The sequence below is a fragment of the Thamnophis elegans genome, chromosome 4 (genome assembly GCF_009769535.1).
Source record: "Thamnophis elegans isolate rThaEle1 chromosome 4, rThaEle1.pri, whole genome shotgun sequence".
NCBI lineage: Eukaryota > Metazoa > Chordata > Lepidosauria > Squamata > Colubridae > Thamnophis > Thamnophis elegans.
Window position 1 is genome coordinate 132,770,749 of NC_045544.1, and position 20,209 is coordinate 132,790,957.

The following is a 20,209-nucleotide window of genomic DNA, read 5'->3' on the forward strand; positions in this document are numbered from 1 at the left end:
GCGGCGGCGGCGGCGAAGGAGGCGGAGGCGACTCAACATGGCAGCGCCTCAGCGGCCGCGCTTCCGCTAACCCTCGGGCCGTACCATCGCCGCCGTCGGGGGTGGTCGTGGTAGGAGAGAGAGAGAGAGAAGCGAGAGAGCCAGACAAGACAAGCCGCGGTGGGGGGGGGAGCAGGGGGCCCCCGTTCGCCCGCCTCTCCACTGCCTTCCTGGCGGCGCGCGGCGGGGGGGGGCGCGCGGCAGGGGGATATTGTGAGGCGGGCGCCCCCGTCGAGGCTGAGAATGGGACGGCCCGCTCTCCTCAAGCGGCTGAGGGGGATTATAAAAAAAAGGGGGGGGGTGAACCGCGCTGGAGCCTCTTTTGAGCGCTGGGAAAGATGGAGGAGAGGGTGAAGGCCGAGGCTGGTCCCTCAAACTCACCACCACCACCACCACCACCACCACCCCTCCTCCGCCCCTCGCTGTCGCTTTGAAACGGAGCGTGCTCTCTTGGGCGGGGGGGGGCGGGCAGAAAGGCTTCTCTCTCCAGGGAGCCCGAGGAGCGGGAATTCCCTAACTGCCCCTGTATTATAATCACCTTTTTAAAATATATATATATCAGGCCAATTTTGGACACTCGGATTTGTTTCAAAGTAGAAGAAGCCCATCCTCAAATCACAGCTTTCCTCATGGTGGGGAGGGGGGAGGAAATTGCCTCAGGAAACCTCAAGAGGTTTTCAAAAGGGCACATTTTCCCCTCAGACTTTGGCCTTTTCCTCAGTGGTTTCCAGTTAGCGATGCGCCAATAATGGAGACCCGCGGGCGAGCATAATATCAACCCCCCAAAGGCAGACAGAGGTGATAAATCAGCCCAGAGGATATGGCCTTGGGAGCATTTACTCAGGAGTAAGACCCTGAAAGAGCAGAAAGGTCAAATCCCAAACAGCAGACCCCAAAAGGGCTGGAGGAAAGAAGTTGAATGCTTCTCTCATTCCAGTTTTTCCTGCAGGCCAGAGCAAAACCTTATCCATTTCACTGGGAAGCAAGTTACATTTAGTAGTTAAAGATTATATATTTCATCCTTTGCACTGTAGCCATGAAGAGAATAGAAATAACCATTAAAAGCCGCCTCCCTGGCGTGCAAAAGACAGTCCAATCCTAATTGAACCTGGAAGTAATTCCAATTAACATTAAACAGGCTTACTGCAGACTCTTAAGCTCTATTTTTAGGACAGGACTATATTAGAAAGTTATTCAAGATCGATGGCATTCAGTTATAACAATTTTCCATCTGGCAATGTTGCACGTTTCAAAATAAAATATTAAGTTGCTAAAATTATACTGCCCAGTACCTATTTTCCAAATGAATCGAAGAATGGATTGTTTCATTCAAAGAATCATCAAAGAATATTGTTGGTATCTCTCTCTTGTTCAATTTTGATTGAATCTTATTTCCACATTCATTGTAATTCATACAATCCATCTCATTGCCAACCAAAAATTACAACATTTTGTGGCTTTAATAATTTTAGGACATTATTTAGGATGGATTCAGAGCTTGCTTAACTAAAATGGCAATTATCAATTTAACATATTGCATGAAGCTAGACAATAGTGGCTGTAAACCACAATTTATGACTTGAGGTGTAAATCCAGCCATTATAGCTCCTTGAACACCATGACTGAAACATATCTTGATCTGTGAACCTAGCTTTAATATCCAGTAATTATTTTTCTTTCCATTTTAATTGGGGAACTGACAGTTTTTCATTTTAAAATAGTGCTGGCCTTTTTCTCGAAGTCGTTTCTCACCACATAATTAAGCTCAACTTTACCAGCGCTGATACAGCAGTCCAGAAATACAGGTAAGTCCAGTGACAACAGTGAATTTCTTTGACATTGAGAACCCACAAATTTTACATTGTGTTTGCTCAACTGTATAATAGGGCTAACTCCTTTGATTTAATTACCTAGCTCAAAGACACAGATTACCTCTTCCTTATCCAATCCTAAAATCACTGGTAATGCGACTAAAGGGGTTAAAATCCTATTGCATTTGTAACCTCCCACCCAAGTGGTTTGTGGATTGAACAATTAAGAGTCCAAATGAACTGTGCACTTACAAGAAGCACTTGACCCTCTTCTTGGAAGTGGCCCATGCACACCTGCTTCCTTGCCACTAACCTGAATTTCATTTATTTCTAGCCCCTTCAATCCCACAGACTCTTGGCAGGTTACATATAATTCTTGTCCTCCTGGAAGGCTTCATGTAAGACTTCAAATAAGTCCATAGACAGCAAAGGCAAAGAAATGGAATTTAACAACTAATACCAGGATTACTAAGAAAATACAGCATTTAATGCAACAGGTTTGGAGGGTTTTAAGTGCTTCAAAACACTTTATATTGATATAATCCCTATAGCCACTTTGTGAGCATTATCTACCCCATATTACACAGTTAAAGGGGGGGGGAGTGTCATCCAAAGATGAGAATATAGTTTTATTTAAACAACTTGGGAAACATTTAAATAGAAGATCTCAGCTGCCAGATCAGCATCTTGGTATCTTCAATAAAGTAGAGGGGGGGAAATACAAATCCACTTATTTGAGTTATTGAATTGCTTCTTCGTGCTAAATATATTTTTCTTTGAATTGGATTTTAACCCATTAAGATTCAGTAGTAAATGATTGTATCTCTTACATTCCCCTGCCACAGTAGAGTTGGTTGTCATCCCAGTAAATTTTATTAAACAGTTGATATCTCTATCCATCTTAGTAGCTGAGTAACTGCCCCTTTAGAGATAAAAGCAGATCACATATTCAATATCCATACGAGTAAAAAAAAAAAAAAACTTCTCTGCTAGATACTTTCCTTGACACATCTAGGCCTCTCCCCCCCCCTCCACCTCTGCATCATTTAACAATTTGGAACAGTGGCATGCTGGAAAACAAAGCACTCTCCAACACTATGATGATCCTGGCCCCCAGAAGTTTTCTTAGAAAACAGGGTAGGCTGCACGCCAGCAATTTTCTTGCAAGTACACCCACCTAACCAGAAAAGCAGCAAATATAAAAGATAAAATAATGGGTTGGAAGGGATCTTAGAAGTCTTCTAGTCAGGGAATAGGCAGCTTCCTGTATGCATGTTAGAGAGCAGAGAGTTAGAGAAGATACTTATAAATTTGTTTTTTGAAAGATGGGCCCAATAGCCATTATTCTGTAATATGCAATACAGATAGTCCTCAGCTTTTCAGTTCAAACCAGAATTTCTGTTGCCGAGCAAGGCAGTTAAGTGAGTCACGTTCAATTTTATGACTTTTTTTGCCATGATTATTAAGCGAAGTACTGCAGTTAAGTGAATCACATGATCATTGAGTGAATCTAGGGAATCCCCACTGACTTTGCTTATGAGAAGCCGGCTGGAAAAGTCACAAATAATGATCACATGACCTCAGAATTCTGCAATTGTCATAAATACATGCCAGTTTCCAAGTGCCAAAATTTGGATCACATGACACAGTGCTAAGATGTTTGCAAGTATGTGGATCAGTCATAAGCCACTTTTTTCAGTGCTATTGTAAATGAATGATCGCTAAACATGATTGTAAGTTCTATTTTGTGACATTATCTCCCACATGTTTTCTGATCACATTCGAAGTCTCCAATGTGATCAGTAATCCTGAAAGGTCTCTAATTTTAATTAGTTATATTAAACAAATGGGACCTGCCATAAAGTACTGTCATGCATCATTTTTTTCTGTACTGGCCTATTCTTATTTACAGGATCTACTGAAACAAAAGCTGACCCACATTTTAGCCTAAAGTAGTGTTACATAAGCCCAGCATGCATGTGGTTAGTTTCTAGTCCAGTGTGTTATGTGAACCCAGAAAATTGAGTTGAGTAACCACAGGTAAATGTATTGTTAAACAACTTATGAGAGAAATGTCCAGTGTCTACAGAAGTAGATAAAGCAACTAATAGTAAAATCAAGTCATCTGTTACCATTTCATTACATTTGGTCAATTATTTTACCAATAAAATGTAAAAAGATATCTTTTAAAATACCTTCTTTTCAATAACTAAGTGCTCCAAAATCTTCCACCTAAAGTCCAAACATTAGTTTTAAAGAAATGATTAGTTATCCAAATATAATATACACCCAATAACATAAATAGGATGCAGGTAGTTTCTCCACTAAAGCCAGCTACAAACAAAATGAATGAACGTGGATTACTAAATATGAATGGACCCACTATTTAGTCTTACAATTATGTACTGCCGCTTGGGCAAAATATTACTAGTCCAATATTTACTAGTTTCTTGGCCAAACATACTCTACACTTACCCTACCATTCAGTGGACTAAAAGACTGAGACATGAACAGTTCACTACCTGTCCAAGGAAAACTATCACCAAAATAAATTAATGACTTGAAACAGTAAATTCAATCCCTAGACATGTACAGTTAATTTGCTTTATCTGGCACTATCAAGACTGAGTTTATGATGGCTAAGAGAAGCCATAATTTTCTTCAACTATAGTTTACACTGTGGCTGGACTCCCACAGTTAGGTTAGGTTTATAAAGTCAAGGTTTCGCATTCCTGTTAAAACCTATGCTGCCTCTCACATAGCCCCAAGTAAAAAGGTTATAAACTACTTAATCCTATAAGGCTTCTTCTATAGACTGTAAAGAATGTCAGCATTAATTTATGTGCACATTTAAAAAAAATAAAGCTGATGAAATTAAAATAATGTTTTAAAACATTTTGCTCCTACCCACAGCTGACAGAATGGATTATGCAAAAAATTGTAGCAAAAATATAGCAGTTTTAACATGGGAATCCTGCAAAATCACACGTAAAATAATTCATGTAAGCATTTTATTTCCCAGAATAGTTAACCAGATTATTTGAAGAAGCAAATAGAACCCATGACTCTCTGTTTCTCTAAGGAATACAACACTTGAAGCTGGAAGTTCTGTTTAGCCAAACTCTATTATATGGTCAACTTATCCCAGTCGTAATTCCCTTGTACAGATTGTGCAGTAAATTAGCAGAACTCTTACAGCAGCTGTTAACCTTTTTCTCCCCATTGCAGACAAGAAAATTTACCTGGTCCACAGAGAGAGAGAAAAACCCTGTAACGATTTCCAGCAATAAGGAAATAAAAACAATATCACCATTTGTTCATCTAGTTACATCTAGTTTTAGACGCTGTAACAGAGTCTAAACAGAGATCAGCTACTTAAAATACCTCCCAGACTCCAACAGCTTTATCCATTGGGTTCCTTGGGATTTATCTTTGGGAGATACTGACTTCTTCAATTGTCTGATTTATTTTCTTTCACAGAGGTCCCTCTGATGTAAAACTTTAGACAGTAGTGGGATTCAAAAAAATTTACTACCGGTTCTGTGGGCGTGGCTTGGTGGGCATGGCAGGGGAAGGATACTGTAAAATCTCCACTCCCTCCCCACTCCAGGGGAAGGTTACTGCAAAATCCCCATTCCCCATTCCCAATCAGTTGGGACTTGGGAGGCAGAGAATAGATGGGGGCAGGGCCAGTCTGAGGTGGTTTTGAGTAGTTCTCTGAACTACTCAAAATTTCCACTACCGGTTCTCCAGAACTGGTCAGAACCTGCTAAATACCACCTCTGCTGTAGACCACTAAAGTTACTTTGGTACTCAACTGTTTTGAAACTCATGGAGTTTGGTACACAATGCATTTCAATGTTAAAATTTTGTCCCACTACTCACTGCTTGTTTGGTACTCAATGCACAAGCTGGAACTTGTCAATGTCAGCAACTAACTACATTATGAGCCATAGTGGTGCAGTGGTTAGAGTGCAGTACTGCAAGCTACATCGGCTGACTGCCGACTGCCAGCGGTTCGAGTCCTGACAAGGCTCAAGGTGACTCAAGGTCTTCCATTTTTCCCAGGTGATTAAAATGAGGACCCAAATTGTTGGGGGCAATATTCTGACTCTGTAAACCGCTTAGAGAGGGCTGTAAAGCAGTATATAAGTCTAAGTGCTATTGCTTATATCCCTTATGGGAAAAATGGTTTGGTACTCATCATACCTCCTGGAACCAATTAACAATGAGTACTGAGATACCACTGTATATAAAATTGTGAGGACCACTCCAATGGTGGTGTCAAAAAAGTCAACATCTTGGCTACAATTACACAATCATAATCCCACCTCCTTCAATGTGGAACCCTCTCCCCACCTTGCCATCCAATTTAACAAGAGTCTGTATGTTTTTATTGTTAAATGCATGGGAGTTCATGTTTTTGACAAATAGGTGTACTGGTGCTTGCCTTTCCCTTCCTTTTTTTTGGTAAAGGCTTTTTAAATTAACCAAGATAATCCAAAATTATTTTTTCTACCATTTGAACTATTATAGGTGATGCCATCTTAAGAACAGCTTTTAAAAGAACTTACTAGTCAGGAATGTTCTATAGGGTTCTCTGCAGGAATGCCTTCGGGGTATGTTCAGAAAAGTCAAGATGGCCACAATGCTGTGATTGAAGCTGCACATATTTTTATATTCATCACATATGGCATTGCACATACAAAAACAAATAGAGCTTCAATCATGCCACTGTCAATTAAATCCCATGTTTTGATATTGTCATATTTACAGTTTCCACTTTTTCTGGGTTACGTGAGCAAGATCAAACTTCTCAGCACAGAACATTTAAACTGTAGTATTTCCATTGGTACTTGCATTATCAATTCAGTGCTTTTAGCTATTGATCCAATTTTGTAACCAAGCTGACTGGTAGTGAACACGAGGCAGTAAGCAGCGTGACCCGTCAAAACCGCGTTCCACAAAAGCGCGGTCGACGAAATCGCGTATGTGACGTCATCACAACGCGACGAAAAAGATCGAAAAATTGAAATAAAAATTAAATTACAGCAAGCCCATTCACATAAAGGTAAGGGTTAGGTTAAGGGTTAGGGTTAGGTTTAGAGCGTTAGCGTTACGTTTAGCGTTAGGTTAAGGGTTAGCGTTACGTTTTTCGTTAGGTTAAGGGTTAGGGTTAGGTTTAGGGTTAGGTTAAGGGTTAGGTTTAGGGTTGGGGGCTTAGGGTAAGGTTTTCGCTTTATTTTTACATTTTTCGATCTTTTTCGTCGCGCTGTGATGACGTCACATACGCGCTTTCGTCGACCGCGATTTTGTCGTCCGCGGTTTTGTGGTGGAACCGTAAGCAGGGCTGGGCAGTAGATTCAGCCTAATTAACCACTCAGTATAGGTTAGTACTTGGATGGGAGACCAAAAAGGAATTCCAAATGGCAACTCTTGTCATAAAATGATGGGATGGAGGGGGGGGGGGAATGGCATGGATCAGTCATCATGAGTCATGTTTGATGTGCCAATATCTTTATTGATAAAAAAAATATTCAGGAGAAACACAGAAACCATTCTTTCAAAACCACCCTATCTTTTAGGAATTCTTAAGTCTGACCCTATGTTTTCCACACCCTGCTGTAATAACTGTACTTTCAACAACCCTTATTTGAAGGATTTTCCACCAGACAAATTTATGTATCCCAATGGGATTTTTCATACTGCCACAGTGTAGCGAAGGTAAGAGGGAAAATGTATTTTTTTTAAAAAGCTAATCAATGCATGGTTTGTGAAGCTGCAGAGCCAAAGTTTTGCAAGCTGTCATTTTTCTGTCTTGCAGTCCAGCTTGTTGTTTGGAAAATATCTTTCTCCTCTCCACCACCCCCCACCTCACCTGCCATACCACGCAGATGTGTTCTCCTTTACCTCTGGAAAAGAAGGGAAAGAGGACGGAAGATGCTGATACAGCTGCTTGGATAAAGAGATACCCTGTTAAGCTGCAATCTGTAACCCACTAGGGATGTACTCCTTTTTCTATTGGAAAAATAAGCAGGGAGGAAGGGAGGGAATTGACTGCAGTGATGATAAGCTGAAATTGAAGGTTGCACACTGCAGCTTGCAGAATGCCAAACAGGAGGGATGAGGAGGGTTATCGATTCCCTGGGCTGTCTTTTTTCTGCTTCAAAGTCACCCCCCACCCCCGGCTTCCACAATTTCACAGCCAGATACACCTTTTTGGTGTCCTCATATGTGCGCACAGCAGAGGGGCTGGCATTCTGCATTTCCTCCCAGATTTTCCACACATGCTACAGCTAATAAATAAAAACAATCCTCCCAAAAACCCAGGCGAGAAAGCAAAGTAGTTGTAAAAAAAAAAAACCATGACACCACCTGGTTGAAATTCAGAAATTGAGATGCAATCGAAGTGGGAAATACGCAGTGGGAAAGAAAAGGCCGTTTATGAGACAAGCCAACTTGTTCTAAAGGGGAATGCTTTAATTATACACTCAGTAAAATTCTCACATTCTCCAGCATATTAAGAACACTTCGGTGCTCCCACAGAAGTGCTCAATATGAAAGAACTGCGCTTTGATCAACTGACTGTTTTTTTAACAGAGCATCTCTGTGACTTTCTTATCAAGCCTTTATCTTATGCTTTCCTTGGGTTTCTTCAATCCTTTTTCATCTTGTCAAAAATCTGGGTTTGTTTTCCCTTGGGGAGAAAAAGCTGATAGGTGTGAAAGTAGAATTGGCATGAAGAAAGTACAGTTTTGGCAGCGGAAATAGAGACACAATATAGAGGCAGGCTTCTAATTTTTATTTAAAATGAATGAAATTACAATGAATGGAATTGTAGATAATGATTCAATTAACAGAAATTGTTACTGCATATAAAGGCAGACAAATCTATCCTGCTTGGGAAAAAATGGGTATTAAGTTAAGAAAAGCTATTTAAAATTAGATTTCAGAAAGTACAGAACATTTACATGTGCGGTTAAAAGGGTAAACAGTCTTTGTGAATCAGAGAAAAACAGGTTTACCAAGAATTAGAAGTCTTATTTGTCAATTTACAATTGCTTTTTTTTCCCATCCCTACTCAGCAAAATGTCAGTTTTTCCAGGCTGCTCATAAAAGCAAGGGAGTGAAAATCAATCACCCTATTAAAAGTTTTCCATTAAGTTAGTTTCAGAAGAAAGCTCTTACAATGTACTCTGAGGTATTCTAGACACTTTAAAGTTGCTAAATTAATCAGACTTCATTACCCATGAGAACTTTAGGTTTAGGCTAGGCTGGCAAAAGAGATGTAAACTAGACCAGGCAGATGTAGGCTCAAAGACTGCAGTCAGGACCGCCTATGGGGCACTCCAAAAAGCAAATATAGTGGCCCGTGGCATGTGAAAAGGATAGGGTTTGAAGTGACGTAACACTGGCTGCCATATTGACTTTTTTGACCCTTGTGAATATCCTGATTGTTCATTTTTCACATTGTCCTGCCAAAGAAAGCCCTTCCTTCCTTCCTTTCTCTCAACATCAATGACACAAAAATCAAACTCTAATAATAAAGTAAATCGGAACAATATCTAAGCCAAAGAAATTATTACAAAAGTCAAAAATAATTTCCCAATATGCCCAATGCAGGGAACTATAGCAGTCAGCTGGAACCAAAACCATGTTAAAACAGTTTTAACCTCCAAGAAGTGCAGAATGGTAGATGTTATAGAAATGTCTGGGGAGGGAGAACATTCTGTAAGTATTCCACTAGTAAACTTTACTTAGTTAATGTATTTCTTATCTTTGTACAAACTCCTTTAATCCTCCCAGCTAATACCAAGAATCCCTTTTGTGGGGTTTTCATAGTAGGTTTAACTATATCTTATTAAGTAAATTATCTGGGAATTCTCAACATGGTTAAACTATAGATTATAGCTAATAAATTGCAGTAGCTAGATTAGTACTACATGCTAAAGATGCCAACAAATGACTGCATTGTTTCCCAAATCATTAAGCAGAAGTTCCACAGATGAAATTTTCCAGAGTTTTCAGGCAGAGTGATTAGTTATTCCAGGACTTCAAAGGGAACTGGGTTTCTTTGTGGCTCACAAATATATAAAAACTATCATCTATTAAGATTCCTGCCCCCTTGGTGGTTTGGTATTGTAGGAAGTTATCATCCAGCCCTCTCCCAGAAAAATGAAATTCCTAGGAAATATTGAAAAGGCAGAATATTTCTCTGGATGTGAAAAGAAACATGTTTTAAAAGACAGAATAGTTGCCTATAGCTTTCTGCCCATCCCCAGCTAATGGGCCATTAAGATGGCCAAGCTAGCCCACTTTACATAATAAAGACTTCTCCTCACTGCAGCTGTAGGGGGAAGGGATATTACTCAACTGACCACAAGGCAACTGAGAACTCATCACAGCCTAGAGAGTAGCCCCTGCATGGCACCATGGGAGTCTGACAACCAGTCAGAATACATTTCTTACACAGGAACAGGAAACAGAGAGGTGGGACTGAACAGGGTATAAAAGCCTAGCAAGCCCCTTCCTCAGCCCTTCTCTCTTCTTCTCCATCAACATTGAAACATGTGATCACCTTTTCTGGTCAGGGCTCAAGCCATGTGGCCCTGTCCAACAATAAACCATCTTTCCAAGCAGCCTCCATGTCTCCAGTGTCGTCTTCCCCACTTGGAGCTGAACCCAGAAGGACATTTCTTTCAACAATTGGCGACCCAGATGGGACTCCAAGTTAGCCTAACTAATGGATATGGCCCAGGTAAGCCTCCCATGCCGGCACAGACCCCATTGAGTCTGAGGGTGGACTTTATCTTGGCCTTAACCATTGGATCTAGGTTTTAAAGGGGTTTTGAGTTTGAGCTCAAAGGCTGCCTGGAAAGAAGGTGAGTACCTTTAAATTTTAATTCTCTGAAGTTTAATTTTAAAGCATGGCAAAGCATGGGAGATGTGTGTATGCGTGCGTGTGTGGGATCCTTCTCCTGAGCACAGCTGGATCCTGGTTCCTCTGTGTGTTTTACCAAGAGAGCCTGGAAAGTATTAGGGTCAGGCCAGAGCACAGGACCTTCTGTTAGGGAAAGGAGAGTGTGTGTGAAAATGGATGGAAAAATGAATGAATTTTGTTGTTGTTGCTGTTGTCCTGTGAAAGCAAAAAGAAAAAACAAAGGCTCATTGTGTGTAAAGAGAAAGAGGTGCAGGTACTAACTGTTAAAGGGAACAGAGGTCCTCTGCAGATTACCTTTTTGATCTGTGAAACCCTAGCGGAAATTCCCTGGTAGGAAGGGACCGAATACTTCATTGGGGAATTTGAAGTCCTTCCCAGAATCTTTTTTTTTTCTGAAAACTTACGGGGCGGTGGTCACCCGGCTAAGCCAAAGTGAGCCCTGCATGTAATGGGTCATGGGAAGCGTTAGCTCGAGGGTGACAGGAAAATCCCTTGGAGATTTCCTAGAAGCCTGGGACGCCAGGCACATGCCTATCTTGGCAGGCATGAAGGCAAGGAAATTGTGTGAGAAATGGGCTTTGCTGAAAGATAATACAGGAAAACTAATTTGGCTACATAAAGGTACTTAAAAGAAAAGGGAAAAATGTTGAGGTTTCTTTTTTTCTCCTGTCTGTTTGTCTCTTTGTCTTCTATGTAACCACGTGGTTTGTTTGTTAAGATTTGTGCCTTCCCTAATTTAACAGATTTGTAACTAAGAATGTAGGATGTGAAAACCTGAGTGTTTTGTCTTTTTCCTTTCTTATTTTCTCCTTGTTCTTGTGTAAATGTGTGCCTAAGTCTTTGTGCACCCTCAAGGTAATTGTAACTAAGATGTCTCTGAACCAAAAGATAAGGATTTTAAAGTGTTCAATGAAAGAAAAGAGTAAACTGGCAGAAATTGCCTTCGCTCAGTTTGTTGCCCCCTTCCCCCCCAAAAAAAAACAGAGTACAAGGAAGTATTTTTTTCCTTCCTTCCTTCCCTTTGCCTTAAAGTAACAACCCAGGAAAAGGTTCATTTACAGGAAAAGTTTCATCCTTGCTTTTAATGTGTGTTTAAATGATTTTACCTGTTTATTTCCTTCCTGAAGCATGTGAATCCAGACCCCATTTCGCATCTGTGATATCCCCATAATGTTACCAGTTTATCTGTTTAGTAACTGATGATTTTACCATTTTTTAAAAAACTCTGCCTGCAAGCTTTCTACCCCCCCCCAAGCCCCTCCCTTACCCTTAATCCCCCAACAATGCCTTTTCTGTGGGGGAGGGAACCTTGTTTTCATGTTTTTCAGGCCTGGAAGATTTACTCTTCAGGTGAGTATAGATATTTTTTTTTTCCTTTTGGGGGAAGGAGGAGAGTGTTGCCTTGTGTGTGCATGTATAAGATGAAGGAAATTCCTACTAAAGGTTTGCCTTCAACCTGAGCAAAAACCCTCTGCACATCTATCTGGCCAACCTACTCGAAACCTGGCCCCTAGAAGACAGTTTTGATTTAGATTTTGTAACAAGTTTGCTGATTTTCTGGCCACCATCAGATGAACTGAAGAGAAGTTCTACCTGAGTTTCTTCCCCGAAGTGACTAAGGAGTCCACAGGGATATGTTAGAAATTGTTGCAGCTGTAATAGTTGTCTTTTAAAAGAAAAGTAGAGCTTGAGCCCCACCCAGATGCAAATGATGTGTTAATAAAATATCTATATATCTTGCTCTTTAAAACTATGCCAGCGGTCTGCTGGGAGAGCTAAGAGTTTGGACCTTTAAAACTATGCCAGCGCTCAGCTGGGAGGACCAACCTGGAACCCTGGCCAATTCAAACAATGTGTAGGACAAACATCTCTATACATTGTCTCTATAAATCTTGACCTTTAAAAATATGCCAGCGCTGCTGGGAGTTCAAGATATATAAGAGTTTGGATCTTTAAAAATTAGCCAGCGTGGGCTGGCAGATCCAATTTTAAAATGAACATCCCAGGGAAAGACAGTTATTAACAATCTAGTGCTTAAGGAGATAGAACAACGGGTGTAACTTCGAGCAAAAGTAAGAAATTTAGCAGGTAATGAGGTAAAGCCTAACTGAATGGAAAGACCTAGGTAATTGGACTTGATTACTTTGATGTAATGTCTGTTAAAAAATTCTTAGATGTGCATCTAATAACATATTGAATTGAATTGATGGTGATATGTTTGACCAGCTACCTAAATAAATAAGGTTGGGTTTGAAGCTGTGGGGGAGGGGAGAGTAGTTAGGATTTAAACTGCTCTCTCTGAGTTTCCCCACTGCTTGCAGAATGAGCCACATGTTCCCCAAGTAAAGGAAATTGAAGATTTAAAGGGACAGAACCTCCCCCAGGCCTGGAGGGAAGTTGAGATCCCTTAATAATAGAAAATGGAGCTCATTGGCTTATGCACAGCTCCCTGAAATAATTGTAATAATCGCTTTGTTGAAGAAAGAATGAAATGGGATATTTTTGTATGTGAAATTAATTTACACAAGCAGCCTGATTGCAGTGCAAATGTGAGTGTTGACGGTAAAAGTTGGTATGAATGTACTTTAATTCCTTTCATATAAAGAAACAGTAAGTTGCATGGTTGTTTAATGGTATGTGTGTGTATGTGTTTGAGTGAGCGAGGGATCCATTAAGGGAACTGCGCCTATTTAGGAAAGTAGGTAAATTATGAGGACAGGTTGGGCAGTAGAGAGTAAAGAGAAAGTGATGAAAGAGTGGGAGAGGGGAAGAAAGGAAAAGAGTGAAGGAGACAGAGACAAAGAGGAGAGAGAAAAAGAGTGAGAGAAGGGAGAAAAAGAAAGTGACAGAAGAATGGAAGAGAGGGAAAGAGAAAGTGAAAAGAGGGAAAGAGAGAGAAGAGAGGAAGAGGAAAGAGATATCCCACAGCCTTTATAACACCCCTTATAACACCCCTGTGTTTGTTATAAAAAAGGAAATCTGGTAAATGGCGTCTTTTGCATGATTTGCGGTCTGTTAATAAAATTATCCAACCCATGGAAGCGCTGCAGTGCGGCCTCCCCAATCCAAATTTGATTCCCCAAGAATGTGATCTCATGACACTTGTCCACTATTTCTCAGACACCCACCCTTTTTGCAGCCCTAATTACAAAAGCCCTTCCGCTCCAGTGGAAGCCTCCATCAACAGCTTTTCCCTATCAAAGACACTAACTGTCTTTGCCGATGGGAGCAAACATCGGGGAGCATGTGCCTGGCAGGAGGATGGTACATGGCACACCCAGCTCACAGAGCCACAAAAATCTGCCACTTTAACCATTTTTTTTCCTCTCTTCTGAGAAATTTGGAGTAAATGGGTGACTTGCTCCTTTACCTTTCACTGTTATCTTTTCATCTATAAAAGTTATGCAATTACATTTCCTTTTCTGCTCTGAATACAATTTTGATTTTTTTTTCTCTTCTGGAAATTTTGAGGTATAAAAAAATGATTTTGAGATATTTTGCTTACATTTGTAAATGTTTTAACATACTTGATGAGAATTTGCTTCCATCTGAATGGAATCTAATATTTTGGAGTGTTGACTCAAAGTACCTCTTTTTTTTTTAATTGCATTTTTTTAAAGCTGTTTTTCTTCCCTTTCTCTTTTACACCTGAGTGCATTTTTAAAAGCTTGTGAGTCAAGGTGTTCTACCCTATGATATTTTGTTTGTTTGTTTGCAACACAAGTTGTTGTCCCTTTTGAAAATTTACTCATCTTACTGCAAAAGTGTTTCAATCATAGAAGCAGTGGGAATGTCATGTTCCATGAAATTTACATCATCTGCCTTCTAGAATAACATTTGGATTTCCACACTTGGACAGAAGATGGGTGAGATTCCACAACATGAGACTAAAGATATGTCTGTAAAGAACTGTATACTCTTTTCTTCACCTCAGAAACAAAGGACTGCTAGCTCAAACCATAACTCTTGAATTGGCTGCTGGTGATTGCATCCTGATAAAACCTGACATGAGGGGAAAAAAAACTTAGCCAAGTCTGGAACTGACTACCAAGCCTGACTGACCACTCTTATCAGCAAGCTAAGCTTAATGCCACCCAGCAGATATGAAAGAATGGACCCTGAGATGGAGAAGTAAAGACCAAAAGACTTTCTTCCATCCCCAGAAGACAGCTGTAAAGACTATAGGGGAGGGTGAAAATTGATCCTAAAGTTTTCTTTCTTTGCTTCCTTCACAGAAATTCATTGTAAGGTTTCTTTCTTGTCTCATTTATATTGTAATCAGTTTAATGTATTCATGTAAGAATTGTATTTAAGAATGGCTAGTACAGCAATTTTGAACACCTTAGATTTCTGTCTAGTAGGAGGGGAAGTTTGTCTAAAATGTCTGTATTTTCTGTATTGTAGAACCAGCTACACACACACACACAAAGAAAAAAAAGAGAGAGAGAGAGAGAGAGAGAAGAGCCTATTCAGAATTAGATTGAAACTATCTCCTTCACACACAGTTTTTTCCTAGTTTGATTTTTGCCCCAGGCACAAAAGCCTAAACAGATTTCTCCCTTTTTTAATCCCATTGGGGGAGGGTCAATTCCCCTCAGGCAATTCCCCCAGTTGAAGAGCTAGCAGAGAGGATCTCCAAAGGAAAAAAAAACAAAAAAAAACCAAGCCCTCACTGTGACAAAAAAAACCCACGCTGCCCAGTAAAACAGGATATGTTGCACTGGTGGTCTCATGAGTAGGGAGTCTCCAGGAGTCCCCAGGCTCATTCTGTGTAATTTTACAAATACTAGATAACCTGGATTGCACACCATCTGAACTCAATTTGGCCTCACTAAAATAAGAGCCAGGGCAGGTTGAAGAACCATCCCTTTTAAAATGGGCAGCCTGTAACTTAAAGGGAAAGCAAGGCTGTGAATAATTTTTGGGATTTCTGCTTTTTAAAAAAACCTGTCTGAAAGCTCACAGAAAATGATATCTGATACTAATTGGCATGGAAAATTGGATACTGTAAATTTCTTTCCAGAAATTTGTGCCCTGGTAGCTAGACCTTCATGGTTGAAAGCTATCTGGGAGCCACTGAAGAGATCCTCTACTGTCTCTCTCAATGCTTTTTCATCAGAAGAATTAAGTCTCCCTGATCTAACCAATTTTAATCTTTTGTCAAAACATGTGCGTTCCACTCACATGTTTTGAAAAAAAAAAGGAGGGATTGTAGGAAGTTATCATCCAGCCCTCTCCCAGAAAAATGAAATTCCTAGGAAATATTGAAAAGGCAGAATATTTCTCTGGATGTGAAAAGAAACATGTTTTAAAAGACAGAATAGTTGCCTATAGCTTTCTGCCCATCCCCAGCTAATGGGCCATTAAGATGGCCAAGCTAGCCCACTTTACATAATAAAGACTTCTCCTCACTGCAGCTGTAGGGGGAAGGGATATTACTCAACTGACCACAAGGCAACTGAGAACTCATCACAGCCTAGAGAGTAGCCCCTGCATGGCACCATGGGAGTCTGACAACCAGTCAGAATACATTTCTTACACAGGAACAGGAAACAGAGAGGTGGGACTGAACAGGGTATAAAAGCCTAGCAAGCCCCTTCCTCAGCCCTTCTCTCTTCTTCTCCATCAACATTGAAACATGTGATCACCTTTTCTGGTCAGGGCTCAAGCCATGTGGCCCTGTCCAACAATAAACCATCTTTCCAAGCAGCCTCCATGTCTCCAGTGTCGTCTTCCCCACTTGGAGCTGAACCCAGAAGGACATTTCTTTCAACAGTATCTTTCAGCTTTGCTGTTCTGTCTGGAATCAAAAATGGGGCTGAGCCCTAAGACTAAGATATTCCCTGAAGGACTTTTATCAGTTTATATTTCTCACACCAACTTCACAGGTAGGTTGCTTTGAGGATAAAAGATATCTTAAAGATATGTACACCATCCTGAACCTCTACAGCAGGGATGTCAAACTCATGTCATCATGGCGGCATCATGTACGGATCAGGATTTTTTTCCCTCTTCACTAAACCAGGTGTGGGCATGGCCAGTGCATGACACATCTGGCCCATGGACTGGGAGTTTGACAGCTCTGCTCTGGAGCGACTTATGGGTTCCAAACTGCCTCGTAATCTCTGCCTCCCCCAAATTCAGATCCCACCACCACCATTTGGTAGCGAGATGTCTAATTTTATTGGCATCCTATTTAGATTTTATTATAATGGTTGTTAATCATTTTAATTGTGAAAATGTCACCTCCTTGCCCCTCTAAAGGATTAGAAATATTCATTTCCACCCATTTGGCAACATCATCCCAATACCTCTTCCCTCCCCATGAATGTTGAGTTAGGCTGAGTTTATGCAGTACATTTCACTATGAAACATTTCTTGTAAATATGCTTTGTGTTCAATTAACCTATGCTGCAAAAATGTTAACCAAGCTTAGTTTGTTGTGTAAATAGAACCATTGGGCTTTTAACTGACCGGATGAGCTCCTTGAGTGAACTGATCTTAACAGGTAAAAATATTTCCTTAAAAGCCTTGGCCTCAGGCCAAGAAAGGTTTGCTTGTTGCTATCTTAGAGGAAAAGTAGGTTACTAGTCAGATCAATGAACTGCTATTATTATCTTGATCACCTTGCTTGGAGCGTTTTGGGGGTAGGGAAGTAGTTTTGGAAAACATCCTTTTACACATGTGTAATTTTCCTGCAAACCTTGAGGACCCAATATCCTGTATGAAAATTGGATTTACTTATTTTTTTTTATTTTTTTATTGGAATTTATCAGACAAAAGCAGCAACAAGAATAAGAGAATAAAAATACAATGACAGGGACGATAGGCTTGTTAGTGCACTTTTGCACGCTCCTTCTACTGACCACTTAAGTATGAAGTAAGGTTCACGGAAGTCAATTTGCGACTGAAACTGAAAATTTGTAGCTGAGACAACTGAATCAGGGTGGGTGTTCCAGACTTTGACAACTCTATTACAGGAATCATATTTTTTACAGTCAAGTTTAGAATGATTTACATTGAGTTTAAAGTGGTTGTTCGCGGACATATTATTGCGATTAAAACAGAAAAAGTCATTTGCAGGTAAAACATTATTACGTATAATTTTGTATGCAATACCAAAGTCTGATTGCAAGCGACACAGTTCTAAGTTATCGAAACTGAGAATTTTGAGCCTAGTAGCATAAGGAATTCTACTGTGTATAGAAGAGTGCAAGACTTTTCTCGTGAAGTACTTCTGAACCCGCTCGATTGTACTGATGTCAGATATATAGTGCGGATTCCATACAGTTGAACAATACTCTGAGACTGGTTCTAGCATAAGTTTTATAAGCTCCAATTAGCAATACGTTTCCAGAAAAAAAGCTTCACTTTTAGCTGATCTTGTATTTCTGCCCAGTGTGGGTATTCATAAGGGCCTCTTTTTAATATTACAAATATAATTACCTCCAATAGACCGATTAGATCCCACAGATTAGGCCTCCTCCGAATTCCATCCGCCGGCCAATGCCAACTGGCGACTACCCGGAGGAGAGCCTTCTCTGTGGCTGCTCCGACCCTCTGGAACGAGCTCCCCGTGGAGATTCGAACCCTCACCACCCTCCAGGCCTTCCGCAAAGCCCTTAAAACCTGGCTGTTCCGACAGGCCTGGGGCTAAAGAGCTTTTGCCCCCCCCCTCTCGAATGGTATGGCTGTTGTGTGCTTTTAAATTGTGTATTGTTATGTTCGTCTTTTTTATCCCCTGTCTGTACTCCCTTCCCTGACTTGAATTGTGAGCTGCCCTGAGTCCCCTTCGGGGAAAAGGGCGGCATATAAATGTAATTAATTAATTAATTAATTCATTCATTCATTAATAAGTGACCTCCGATCCATTTAGTCTGTCCAGCTGACATATACAGCTCTTCAGAGTGTCAGAGGATTTTTTTTCTAATCCTGTATGGCTGTGTTTCTCAACCTTGGCATTTTTAAGATGCATGGGTTTCAACTTTACTGCCTGGGGAATTCTGGGAATTGAAGTCCACGCATCTTAAAAATGCCAGGTTGGGAAACACTACCGTATAGAAAGATTGAAGACTGAATTGGGGATCTTGTGCTGGGGTTTTGCACCTCTGCAAGCACTACTGTCAAGTGAAAATCAAATTTTTATCTCTCGGGTGGGAATAGAAATAAATACAACTTAAATAATATTTTTGCCAAGTCAGGCTATTCATCCAAGTTAATACAATTAGGTGCTGCTATATACTGGCTAGAACTCTCAATATTCTCCTCTATACACACACTCAATCTGGAATTCTATCTGTAAATATTGGGAGTTGAACTTGAGGCTATTGCATATATGCCCTTTGAGAAATGATAGCAGTGTTTCAATATTTGAGGGGCTGCCACAAAGAAGGGGGGAACCTGTTTTCCAAAGCACCTGAAAGCAGAATAAGAAGCAATGGATGGAAACTAATCAAGGAGAGAAGCAACCTGAAATTAAGGAGAAACTTACTAAGAGTGAGAATAATTAACAACTGGAATGGCTTGCCTTCAGAAATTCTGGATGCTTCATCACTGGAGTCTTTTAAGAGTCTAGACCCATGATGGCAAACCTATGGCACACGTGCCATGGGTGGCATGCAGAGCCCTCTCTGCGGGCACACCAGCCGTCACCTCAGCCTAGGCCACAACGCATATGCGCATGCCTCCTACTGGCCAGCTGATTTTTAGGTCTCTGCCACGCATGGGGCAGGGGTGGGGCCTTCTCCGATCTCAGAGGTTTCCCCCCCCCCAGCGCACCCTAGCTTCCTCCTGCATTTCTGCTGCCTGTGTCTTCCCCGATCTCCTCAGGCTTTACCCTCTGCAGGTGCCTCTCTGTGGCAGGAATGCAGGAGGAAGCCTAGTGCATTGGGGAGAGAAACGGCAAAGATTGGGGAAGGCACGGGAGGCAGGAATGCAGGAGGAAGCTAGGACATGCTGGGGGGGGGGAGAAACTGGAGATCACGAGCCCCCCCCTCCCACACCCCATTTTGGGCCTGAAAAGCCTCCTGCACCAATCTGGAAGCCAAAACAGTGGCCAGGGTTGTGGGGCAAATGCACAGGGAACGTGCACGTGGGGGCGGGTGCATGCTTAGGGGCGCTTGCATTGCATTTTGGGGATTGGGGCACGCGCACATGCATTTGCGCGCACGCACTTTGGGCACTCGGCACCAAAAGAGTTAACCATCACTGATCTAGACAGACACTTGTCTGGAATGGTACAGGGTCTCCTGCTTGAGGAGGGGGTTGAACTAGACCTCCAAGGTCCCTTTCAACTCTTTTATTCTGTTAAAGTCAGCTAGGTAGAATATTAAATTTGCATGACCTAGAAAATGCCCTCCCCCCACCCCTTACTGTATGCTGCTTTCCTTCACTCCAAACTTAACCAATGCCGTTCAGC

At 41.1% G+C, this 20,209-nt stretch overlaps 1 long non-coding RNA gene across 1 annotated transcript; it reads left to right on the top strand.

The window, feature by feature from the left end:
* The first annotated feature begins 14 nt into the window (after positions 1–14).
* LOC116508470 lies at positions 15–5,162 on the top strand. The gene is made up of 3 exons (XR_004255341.1): positions 15–110; positions 1,761–1,844; positions 5,079–5,162. It is a non-coding gene; the product is annotated as an uncharacterized LOC116508470 (long non-coding RNA).
* Positions 5,163–20,209: the final 15,047 nt, after the last annotated feature.